General features: G+C 42.8%; 1 non-coding gene across 1 annotated transcript; it reads left to right on the top strand.

The window, feature by feature from the left end:
- Window positions 1-6,735: 6,735 nt before the first annotated feature.
- Window positions 6,736-6,808, top strand: TRNAK-UUU (transfer RNA lysine (anticodon UUU)). Its single transcript has one exon. It is a non-coding gene; the product is annotated as a tRNA-Lys (tRNA).
- Window positions 6,809-13,027: the final 6,219 nt, after the last annotated feature.

The raw sequence follows: 13,027 nt of genomic DNA, 5'->3' as shown, positions 1-13,027 counted from the left end.
ACTTCAATTTTTGCTTTGTCCATTTCAATACCGTTCTTTGAGATCTTATGGCCGAGGACAATGCCCCCCTCGACCATAAAGTGGCACTTTTCCCAATTAAGCACTAAGTTGGTCTCCTCACATCGGTCTAACACTTTATCAAGATCATCCAAACATTCTTCAAAGGAATCCCCCACAACACTGAAATCATCCATGAACACCTCGAGGGAGTCCTCCACCATATCCATAAATGTTGCCATCATACACCACTAAAAGGTAGCCGGTGCATTACACAAACCAAACGGCATCCGTGAGAATGCAAATGTGCCATATAGACAGGTGAAGGTGGTTTTATCATGGTCTTCAGGTGCAATGAGAATTTGGTTGTACTCGGAGTACTCATCCAAAAAGCAATAATAAGTACGCCCGACAAGTCTATCCGATATTTGGTCAAGAAATGGCAATGGAGAATGGTCTTTGCGGGTCACTTTGTTCAGCTTTCTATAATCCATGCATACCCTCCAACCGGTGACAGTTCTTGTTGGGATCAATTCATTTCTATCATTTGTGATCACAGTCATGCCCCCGTTCTTTAGGACACATTATACCGGCGAAGTCCATAAACTATCATAAATGGGGTACACAACCCCTGCATCTAGCCACTTGATGATTTCTTTCTTGACTACCTCTTATATGGCCTAGTTCAACCTCGTTTGATGTTCCACGGAGGGTTTGACATCTTCCTCCAATATGATTTTGTGCATGCAGAAGGCGGGGCTTATACCCCGAATATCCGCCAATGTCCAACCTATTGCCTTCTTCCTTCTTTGAAGCACCGCAAGGGTGGAATCTACCTGCACGTTAGTTAAGCACGAAGAAAGAATAACAGGTAATGTGGAGCAAGGGCCTAAGAACTCATACCTAAGGTGTGAAGGCAAGGGCTTCGACTCCAATGTTGGTGGCTCCTTGATTGAGGGCTTTGTTGGCGGAGTCTTCCGATTCTCAATGTCCAAGGATAATTTACGGGGTCCATATGTGTAGGATCCCATTCCTTGCAAAGCATTTACACATTCTATCAAGCCTGCCTTTGCATCATCCTCATGATTCAACAACACAGCTTCTAGAGGGTCTTCCACATTGATCATAGCACTCGTGTCATCAACAATCACCTGTCACAAGATCCACAAAAGAGCATACTTCGTTGCTATTAGGCTGCCTCATTGACTTGCACACGTGGAACATAATTTTTTCATCGCCCAATCCGGAAGGTGAGCTCCCTAGCTTCCACATCAACCAATGCCTTCCTTGTGTCTAGGAAAGGTCTCCCCAATATTATTGGCACCTCATAGTCAACCTCACAGTCGAGTATCACAAAATCTGCGAGAAGTATGAACTTGTCGACCCGAACTAGCACATCATCAATTATCCCCAATGGCCTTTTCATTTTTTGGTCCGCTATTTGTAACCTCATGGAAGTAGGTCTTGGTTGCCCAATCCCAAATGTCTTGAACACAGAATATGGCATCAAATTAATGTTCGCTCCCAAATCGCACAAGGCTTTGGCAAAATTGGCACTACCGATAGTGCATGGAATTGTAAAGGCACTGGGATCTCCTAGATTTGGAGCCATGGAATGCACAATGGCACTCACTTGACGTGTCATTTTGATCGTCTCACAGTTCATTGACCTCTTCTTTGTTGCCAAGTCCTTCATGAACTTGGCATATCCCGACATTTATTCTAGAGATTCAACCAAAGGTACGTTTATGGACAAACTTTTCATCATATTAATGAATTTCTTGAATTGGTTCTCATTTTTTTGCTTTGCAAACCTTTGAGGATATGGTGGAGAAGTCCTTGGCAAAGGGGCCTTGGCTTTGGGCACTACCATTTCCGGTATGTCTATCACGTGTTCCAAAAACGGGTTCACATCATTTTGTGTCTCCTCCACAGTGTCATCAATGTCTATACTCACTTTATCATTCACATTCTCATCATTGTCTTGGATCTTATCATCTTCTTGCATAACCAAATCATCATTCACAATCTTTCTTGGATTGGAGGTACTTGCATCTCCACCTCTACCGCTTCTTGTGATCACCGCCATAGCATGGCCTGTATTGTTCCCACCCTTCAGGTTTACTACCGTATCACTTGGTAGTGCCCCCTTAGGGCGAGTATTCAATGCTTGAGAAATTTGACCCATTTGTACTTCCAAGTTGCGGATAGAAGTATTGTGGGAGGCTATTTGGGCATCAGAGTTGGCGTTTCTTTCCATCATTTGCTTGAACATACTTTCTATCCATCCCATCTCATTGTTGGAAGACCTTTGCCCTTGTGATGGATATGGAGGCGGGTTGTTGGGTTGTTGATACATCGGGGGCCTTTGAGGGCCCGACCCCCGGTTCCCTTGATTATTGTTGTTCCAACCCCCTTGGTTTCCATTTCCTCCCCAATTACTATTATTGTTGCCACCCCAATTGCCTTGGTTATTACATTGATTCCCCTAATTTTGATTGTTGTTCCACCAATTATTCGAATTGTTGTTGTTGCCACTATTCCAATTCCCTTGGCCTTGGTTGCCCCAATTTTGATTGTTTTCCTGTGATTTCCACTGTTGTTGATTTGGAGCATTATTCCGTTGACCTTGGTAATTGTTCACATATTGAACCTATTCACTTTGATCGTCATAAGAGTCATCTTGGTTGTATCCTCTACCACTTTGCTCAAATTGATCCTGATTGTGTTGAACTTGTTGACCTCTTTGTCTCCTCTTGTTAACCATTACATTCACTCCTTTCATGGAGTTTACTTGCTTTGGCCCCTGAACCTGCTGAAGTTGTGCCTTGGCTAACTGATTCATGGTAGTTGTCAACTCTGCTATGGCTTGTCCGTGATCATGGAGTTCCTTGTGAAGGTGGATAATATTAGGGTCACCTTGAGGAACGTTGGCCTGACTTTGCCAAGCTGAAGAGGTGTCCGCCATCTCATCTAATATTTCACATGCTTCTGAATATGGCGTGTTCATGAAGTTACCCCTTGCGAGCTGATTCACCACACACTGGTTAGTTGTGTTGATACCTCTATAAAAGGTTTGCTGGATCATTGCTTCAGTCATATCGTTGTTGGGGCTCTCATTGATCATTGTCCAGTACCGTTCCCAAATCTCATGTAACAGTTCATTTGGCTCTTGTCTAAAAGCAAGGATTTCATCTCTCAATGCTTCCATATGTCCCAGAGAAAAGAACTTTGCTATGAACTTCTCGGCCAACTCATCCTAAGTGGTGATGGAATGGTTGAGTAGCCTCTCAAGCCACTCCAAAGCCTTCCCTCTAAGTGAGAAAGGAAAAATCCTCAACCTCAAAGCGTCTTCAGATACATTCGTCTGCTTGCTCCCCCAGTATGTATCTATAAAACCTTTGAGATGCTTATATGCGTTCTGATGTGGAGCTCCGATGAAGAAACCCCTTTGTTCCAATAGAGTAAGCATGACATTGGTTATTTGAAAATTGCCCACCCGAATCTGGGACAGGACAAATTGCACTTGCGTAGCCTTCATTGGGCAACACACGGTGTGCTGCCCTTGGAGGAGGTGGGGGAGGGTTTGAAATGTTGTCATGAGGCGGGCGACCTCTTATTTGTACTTGAGGTTCAAGAAGAACCTCATCCACTTTATTTTCAACTACCTCCTCCCCCTGAGGAATATGTCCGAGGACCTTGTTAAGAGCCATTTGGTACCTAAAAGCAATTGACACACAAAAAATAGAAAAACAGAAGGAAAGAAAAACAAAACACACAAATAGTTAGATATATAGCTAAGACCATCTAACTCCCTGGCAACGACGCCAAAAATTGATCGGGTCCAAGCCTGCACTACTATTGAGTAGCGAGGATGGTCGATGCAGTTTTACCCAACAAGGTCGGGATCGAATCCACAGGGAATTAATTGATTTAGAATTAGGTTTATATCTAAGTCTAGATGCATGTTTTGTTCCTAATTGCACTTCCAAATATGAAGGTGTTGATTCTACTTCTATTTCTATTTCTATTGTATGCTAAGATTAAAGCTAAGTACAATATTTTTGATGTTGGTTTTCAAGTGTTTAAAAGGACTAGGGTAGCGACTTCCGCCTAGGTGGACATCTAACGGGTAGTAAGAATCTAGGGCAAGCTTGATTAATTTGGGATCGTAATATAGCTATCACACCCAAGTACTCACTCTATATATCTCGATAGTTTGAGTAATTTTGCCCAATTTTGCTTTCTCAAGTTCAACTGGGTATTCATGCAAGTCATGTGATATTAGCTCAAGTCGGGTATTACTATCTCTAGGTTTAACCCTTTAATTGGGACTATCAATTTCTTGAGTTCACCCCAATTCCTTATTAGCCTAGTTTTCCCAGACTTAATCCCTCTTTCTCAAGAAGAGACCAAATCACAAAGGCATGAATCAGTGTTTGCAACCACTAATTTTATAATTCTGGCAAGAACTAGGCTAAATATCACTAACCCATAAATATTCAAGCCCTAAAATTCAAGACCCATTAAATACCCACACTAGGGTTGAGTCACAACCCTAGTTATGGGTCTAGGTACTTATAATAATAGCGGAATTCAAAGATAAAGAGAAGATATAATCCATAATACTAAATTAAAAGATGAAAATCTAATGTTATAAGGTAAATCTTGTACAAAATTACCCAAAAAGGAAAACCTACCCATCTCACGTACTCAGCAAAAACATAACATAACCTAAAATTGACAAAAAGATCTATTTATACTAAGCTGAAATTTCCGGACAAAAATATCCCTGCGGAAGTTTCGCGGCCGCGTAAGTCTGATCGCAGCCGCACACTTGCTTTCGCGGCCGCGTAATTCTGATCGCGGTCCGCGTTTCTTCACATCTGGACCTAGGTTGAACCTTGTTTCGCGAACCGCATAATTTCCACCGCGTCCGCGTGAGAGACTTCCGCGGCGGCATAATTTTGACGCGGACCGCCCTTCTCATTTTTGCTTGAATTAACCACTCTATGAACCTTAGCAACCGCGGTCTATGGAATTCCCATCGCGGCCATGCTGGTACTTTTGCGGCCGCATCTTCTTGTCGCGGTCCGTGTTTATGTTTGTGCCCAAGAAACCATCTCTCTGATTCTTCATATCGCGGACCTCGAAATAATGGCCGCATCCACATTGATACTTTCGCGGCTGTATTTATTTGTCGCGGTTTGCGTTCCACACCTCTTGGCCCAGTTTTGATTTTTTGTTCAAGTTTTGACTCCTTTATGAGTTGATTATGGCTCCTTTGTCTCATTTTGAATAATCCCTGCAAGCAAGCATATTAAGTTAGTTTTCGGGAATACCTTCACGCATTTTTGGCCCAAAACACAAGTAAAAGAGAGCAATTAATAGGCTAAAATCCTTACTTATCAGGTAGGACCCTCCATTCTGATTGGTATATCATGAAAAAAGAAAGCCATTTGCACCAGGCGCACTGCGCTTTCCCTTGCCCAGATGTTCGCCTTTCTAAGTCAAGTAATGGTGACCCTCCGAAGACTGGAGCTTCGTAACATGTTGACGAAGGCCACCGAATTGAGGGTTCGGTCAGTAAAAAGGACGACTTTGTATCCTCGAAAGAAGAATAGCGCAACTCTCTATCCGATTGATCCCGTTGATCATATAACTGGGAGGGAACGTGTCACATTAGAGGTGAATGATCAGAAGTATCCTCTAATCACCACGACGAGGCTGGTCCCTCTTTTTGTAGACTCAGCTATGAATATTCATGAAGAAATGAATGTCGGGCTCTTTATTTCACTCCTAACCCCAAGAAGTTTCAACATTGCTGAAACTTTCCGTTTTGTCAAGCCCCGAGCTTGTGGTCCTCCTTTGAGTGTGGGTTCAATTGAATGAATCTATCAAGTCAAGGAAACCGTACATAGCAGCAAGGATGGTGCATCGCCTATTTATCGTTCTTGCTCGGGAGCCCAAACGAACACGCCTGCTACCTATTTATCGTTCTTACTGGACCTTCGACCAGACATTCTATCTTTGTCAAATCGGAACCAACACCACTGCATTACGCTCAAACAGTTGAGCGGCCGCCGGCCAGCAACTTTCGTGCACAGATACAGATTCATTTTTCATATGTAGTCCAGCCTCACAACCCTTCGCGAGTTGTAAGAAGTCAGTCTTGTTTGGTAAGATGGAATTGGACAAAGAAAAGAGAGTGCTCGACCGGAACAATGCCCAACAACGTAATTATATAGGTAACTTCTCCTTCCGTGATCCTTAAGGCTTTAAGGCAAACCGTATGGCGGCCGGAAAGAAAGATGACCTCACCTTCTCTAGTGTCAGTGAGAGTTATTTGAGTACCCCCCGTTGACCTTCTTTTGTAGATAGAATCTTCAATGAGTGGAAACAAGCAACCTTACTAAGAAAGGTGCTTGTTGAGTAAGGCCGACTTTCGAGCCCAAGCCCCTTTACTAGGTTGGGTGCCTGAATGCATCTTTCTCATATCGATCAAGGCTTTCCTTGAGTTTGAAATAAGGGGCAAGAAGCAAGGACGTAGCAGTTGCGCGAAGTTGCGCCTTAGCGCATCCATTTTCTTGCAGGAGTGCTAATGCGCGACCTTCCGTTTTCTTCCGCTTGCTCTACAACACGAGCCTCATACAGAGCCGCGCTCCTTTAATATGATGAGAAGAAGGGGGGCCAACCTTTTTTCCGTACCAATCCATATTTACTACTACATCATTTTGGGGGTGTATAGCTCAGTTGATAGAGCATTGGGCTTTTAACCTAATGGTTGCAGGTTCAAGTCATGCTATACCCAAACCTACCTTACACTCTACTATGAATAAGGATGCATAGTAGCCTTCAAAGATGACTCTTTGGCCTTTATACTCACTTCGGCGACTTCTCCCTTTAAGTGACAATGGGGTGAGCCGCTCCTAGCAGAAAGCGATAGTGAATCCCGAACTTGCCCACACTCATCCAAACTATCCTCAAAAAGCGATCGGAAAGCGAAGCCCTACCTTCCAATCCAAGACGGCGAAGCCGCCCCTATATCTAACAAACGCTCACCCCAATCACATATTGGAACATTCATGATGTATCATAATCAAAAGGTCATAAAGTAAAGAAGACCTATGCATCATTGTACTGTCATGATCACATATTAGCTCAATTTTATTGATGGCTTGAAGGCGAAGCCGCCTATTTCTTAGGGCAAAAGGGCGCTCCATTCTCCTAACTCCTTCCACTTCTCCCAGGGATAGGAACTACGACTTGACCTTCGGGGAAGAAGTCCGTGGGACCTCTCCTTCGAGGGCACCTAGATAGTGAAAGGTTATCCCATTGCAACGCTGGAAGCTAAGCAAAGTCACGAAGCTGGCTGACCACGCTCGAGCAGAGCTCAAACTCAAAGGTGGTGGCTGAATTCGCCGCAGAGTTCAGGAGCGAGCAAGACTAACTTGGTGAATACAATAAGAACCGAATGCTCGCCATAGCAGAGTGCTTTGCCTATGCTGATATCCGCCGCCGAAGCGCTCAAGGGATCCATGCTTGAATGTCAAGATCAGGGGACTCTATCCAATCCATGCGGCAAATCTGTTTGTGGTGGAAAAAAATTAATAATAAAAAAAATAAATAGAATATATAAAATCATTGAAATTGTTTGCTCCGATACAAGAGATCATCCCCGAAGCAAGATATGGTGGGTGCCAGCAACTTTCACTTGTTAGGAGTAGGGGCTAAAAAGAGTTCTTTGTATAGGTTGGGTTTTCTGGGCTTTGATTCTTACCTTCTTATTATTAAAAGGGGGAGGTTTAATAAAGGATCTTTTCAGCTCTTTTGATGGATTGTTCGTCCGCAACCCCACCCTATAGAATGAATAAGGAGAGGCTTATCGATGACCAAACCACTCTTATACTACTCCTTACCTCACCCCTTTGTAACTTAAAGTAAAAGCTAGAGAAGGGGGCCTGCTTGAAACCCTCGCCTTCGGCTCTATACTGAAAAGGCCGGCCATGAAGGGACATCACGACTATCCTTTATGGGAATACCGGGCTTTATATGATCCTGATCAGTGATCAGAATATTTTAATATTCTTGATCCTTATGTGCCTTTTTTTGGTTATACTAGCGGCGATAGATCTATTAGTAAACAGGAGCCGCTATCGCTCACCCAGCTGGATGTCAATTTGACGGATGGATAGGCGTAGCAGAAAAGAAAGGGTCAATTACAAGAGGAAGGCGGAGGAAAAAAGATGAGAGAGCAATACCTAGGAGGCTTGCAGCTACCACGACCATAAGCATCCCACTCGTTCGTAAGCCCCTTTAGAGATAGGGGCGATCCAGGAGCTTACTTCGAGTATTTATGACTCTGGTGGCAACACGTTACAGGTGAATTCCATGATTCTCTAGGAGTTACACGACGTCCATGTGATGATGCATCAAATAGATGCAAGGGTGGATGATTCAGTAGGTCCTTATATGGACTGATTGTGTTCCCCACAGGGAGAGCTTTATAGGAAATAGGAGTGGACATCTATATGGGCTTCATGTGATTCGAAGCCAACCACTATGTATTTCTACAAAGTCCTATGTGTACCTATGTATACCTAATGAAAGCCAACAAGAGCCTCTTAATATTTATCTGCCTAAACCAAGCAAGATTTAAGAATCAATCCATTACCAGCAAGATACGATATGACTTAGCCAAAAAAGGTGAGCGCCTAGCGCGAGCCTTATTGAAAATGACCTAGCTAACGAGTAATCTTTCTAAATCAAGAAGCAAGGGCGCAGCAGCTGCACGAAGTTGCTTCTTAGGGCATATCCGTATTCTTGCTCGTTAGCGCTTGACTAATAAGATAGAAGGACCCTTTCTTGCTTGTTTAGTAAAGTCAAGCTTTGGCGGTAGGGTTGGGGTGGCTTGCTGGGGCACGAGTGCCCTTACTAGTTTTGGGGCTTTGATTGGCAAAAGCGGTTTTCGCCTTCTAGCCAGCAGTTGCCGGATTAGCCTTCGGACTTTCCTTACCCGCCTTTATTGAGAAAGAAGAGATCTAAAGGTTGGACATCTATCGCTGTCGTGATGATGCGGTTGAATGTTCATTCGATCCAACACCTGGCTGATCAAACCTATCCTTGGGTTCGATCCAGCAAGTGATTCCCTCACCGAAAGAGGGATAGTCATTAGGTCATGAATGGAATGTGAGGAAGAGAGAAAAGTAATTGGCGAGGATCATCTGTTATCGGTCTATATTGGGTAGATCTATCCCTCTCATCCTCTGATCCTTTATCTACCGTTCAATCTATTGATTTGATTTCTTCTCGACTGGCCTATTACGCACTCAGGCCAATCTACTAGACGCTAATAATGGTCTTTTGGATTTCATCTCCTACAAAAATAGCAAGTGGTTGGCCGTTTGATCGAGTCTATCCCTTGAAGTCGTACCCTCCCAGTATGTGTGAGTCTTCCGCTGATTGACAAAAATGCCGGCCGGAATTTGAGAGTGGTCCATCTTACCATAATGGATCTCTCCTACCGCTACCTACTAGTGGGTCGATTTAGGGAAGTAAAAAAATGCCGATGTTGCAATTTTTCCCATCCCGATAAATCGAGTCACCCGTGATTCGATAGTTCCATTTTCTGCTGATGCAGGCCGATTGGGATCCCCAGCAGTCAAACCACTGTGTTCGTTCCTCACACTTCTTCCAATCAAATCTATTCTAAGGTGTCTGAAGGCAGGGGAAAGAAAGGAGAGATTGATCGACCAACTTGAACAGATCCATAACCTGCTTCCATCTGTCCTGAATAAGGGAATTAATGCAGGTATAGTCGAATTGAACTGCTTGATTCTAAGGTGGGTGATAAGCAGCTGTATTCGTATCAAGCCTACCATCTCTTCTCATGAAAGACTTTCCATCCCGTCTCTAAAGGTTTTGCAATATAAGTGGCCCTGCTTCAAAGCCCCAGAAACCCCCTTACTCTCTCTCTCTATAAACAAAAAGCCCTTTCCCCTTTCTTTAATAATTTAAGGTAAGCTTTGAAAAGTAACACGCTTCCGACAGGCAATTAATCCATAATATCATCCATCATTGGCATTATTGGAAATAAATCACCCAACGCTTATTCAAAGCCCATCTACACACTCCAACTGCTTCCTTTTGAGCTAGTCAAGTAGGCGTTGAACACGGATTGAGACTCTCCCGTCCCTTTGACAATAATTCCTGTACTTGACGTCGGATCTCCTCATTTGAAAATAGGGATAAGCGAGAAGCCACTTTGCAGGGTAGACCCGCTTCTACTTGCAATTAAATCTGCTTCTATATCCTCCTCTTATCTTAGGGGGTAATCAAGCCGGTACTTATGGATTCAGGGGCGACATCAAGTTGGAAGAGTATCGCAGAAAGATAAAGATCTGCACTTCCCTTTTACAATATAGGAGGGAGGGGGGCTCGTTCCTAAAAAGCCTTTCTGATTTCCTCAGCCCCTATCTCTTAAAGCTACGAAATCCCACCGACCCCTGAATCGGCTCTGCTAGTTGGCTTTGTTTCTATCAAGGCAAAGCATTCTATGAACTCTTTCCCATGTCCAAAAATGGTATGCCAACAAACTCCCTTTCTCCTTATCCAACCAAAGTCTTCTGATGGCAATAACTGCGTTTCCCGTTAAAAGTAAAGCGATGTTCTCTCTACACAGGTAGAACCCTACTCGTATTACCAAGGTCTTCCGAGTAGGATATGTAATACGTCCATAAGGACGACGTCACACCAGACGTCCTGCTTTAACTTCCCTGGCCCCAACTGATCTACCATCACCGTGGATGCTATCTTATCCAAACTCCCAGCATCAATGATTATCTTTGCACTGGCCAATTCCGACATAGATTTTTAATACAACCTTCCGTATTCTCCTCCTTTCTGCTGACGTTGCCACATAATCTAATGATAGCGAAACTATCTCCTATCTTAAGCTTGAGAACCCCCACTATATTTCCGACTTGAACTTACCTTTAGAGCTTCCTGGGCTTTAGGCTCGACAACGTTCACTCTTCCATCTTCAGCTGGTCTATTCTACACTCCCCTAGCAACATTCGTCCATCTGAATATTAGAACAGTAACGAGAAAAATGCCCCACTCCTTCACATTCATAATAGTTACCAGATCCCCTCTAATGAGCCTTTTCTTATCTCCTCTGCAGCAAGCTCTGCTGACCTCGCGCTCCAAACTGATGGCGTCGCGACGTTCTTCTGGCGCTCTCCCCCTTTAAGAAGTATGTAAAAAGGCTCACATTTTTTGGCTTCCTATAAACCCCTCCTAGGTTGTGGCAACTTTCTACTCCTCCTGAGCTATCTTGCCGAATCTAAAATGACTTCGAGCTTCCAGCTTCACCACTGTTTCCCTCTCTCTCCTTGTTTGGCACTTCCCAAGCCACAATAGACCTGGTCTTCTCTTGATCAATTTTAATCACACCCTTGCTGATCCAATGGCCAAGAAATAGCACTTTCTTCTAAGTACTTTTTCACGTGTAGACTCTTTTCCTGCTACACCCGGAACACTGTACTCAGGGTTCCAAACCTCTGATGAGTGACTATAAACGATTATGTTATTGAGGTTTTCCACTACAAACTGGTCAAGGTAAGGGTTTGAGTTATCCATTTAAGTGCGGAACAAGACCTAAATTAGGAGGATATTCATAGATCGCTTACTCTTTGTGTACATTATGGAGTCTCTACTCCATGTTGAAAGCTCTTTCAAATAGCATGAGCATTGAAAGTCTTCAATTCGACTAGAGCGTTAGATGTTTTTTTTTAATTTTGACTTCTTTCAAAGGGCAATGAATGGGAGGAAAGGGGTTCATTGGAGTTTGTCTCTTGAAAATGATTTTATTTATTTATTCTCTTGAAGGTCTGTTTCTCTATTTTATTTCATGTTATCAAAGCCAACAAGAGAATTATGGTGCTAAAAAAGAAGCCAAAACTTGCTTGTTTAAAGAATCAAACTGTTCCTGTCTGCTTTTTGTTTTTTTATTTTATGATCGAGGAAACCCTTTTTGTTATATGCCCTATATCCACCCAATTTCTTATGTACATAAGAAGGATCATAATTCTATATATTTGGATACAAAGCTATCTTATCAATATATTTACAAAAAGCCTTCGATGTAGTGATGAAATTGTGATACGTAATCAATCCTGTTTGTTTTGTTCATTACTAAAATGAATCGAATCCTCTCAAATATTTATATTTATCCTTTGAATTACTCATATATATCCTATGAATTTCATTTTGCAACGGAAACTATTCTAGGAGAAGTTCGAATCCATTCCGTTCGGATATTGATTGGTCTTGGTTTGACCACGTAGGGGGCGAATCGAAAAACTCAGCTTTTCGAAGCGGACCAATATTCCGTGCCACCCATTACTCTCTCTCTATAAAAAAGCCTACGGGAAGTGCGAAGAGCTAAGCCACTAATGTCGTGGCGAAAGTTAGACCTCATAAAGTCAGCGAAGCTAAGGTTTCGTATGTGTTATATCCTTTCGATCGAGCGGGAACTTATAAGGAAGGCCTTCATTGCCCTTTGAAAAAAGTAAAAAAAAAAAAGAGCGCTAGGGAAGAGAGAAAGTAGTAGAAGTGCTTCTAGATCTCATGGAATAAGGCAGAATTTCTAACAAAACTTTCCACCTTTTGCTTTCATTGAAAAAAGAATTTAGGAGATGAAATCCCGATTACATTGCTACAGGCCAAAATTTTATTTGAAAGAGCAAGCCATAGAAAATAAGCGTTTAGATATTACCTTTTATCCTAATCTCATCTACTAATAAATGGAGCCCCCTTGATCACCTGAAGAGATTTTTAGGTAGAATTGGCATAATAATTACCGTGAGGATTGAGCTGCCAAAAGAGATTATCCTCTTCTAGGCAGGAAGAGAAGATTTATGCAGTCCATAGAAAAATAAAAAGAATAAAGTAATTCTGAAGCCAAATTCTCTTGGATGGGCAGTTGAATAGGGGGATAAATCCTTTTTTCTCCTTTATATTGAATGTA

Source organism: Nicotiana tabacum, chromosome 22 (genome assembly GCF_000715075.1).
Source record: "Nicotiana tabacum cultivar K326 chromosome 22, ASM71507v2, whole genome shotgun sequence".
NCBI lineage: Eukaryota > Viridiplantae > Streptophyta > Magnoliopsida > Solanales > Solanaceae > Nicotiana > Nicotiana tabacum.
This window is presented reverse-complemented; position numbering and strand designations above follow the sequence as displayed.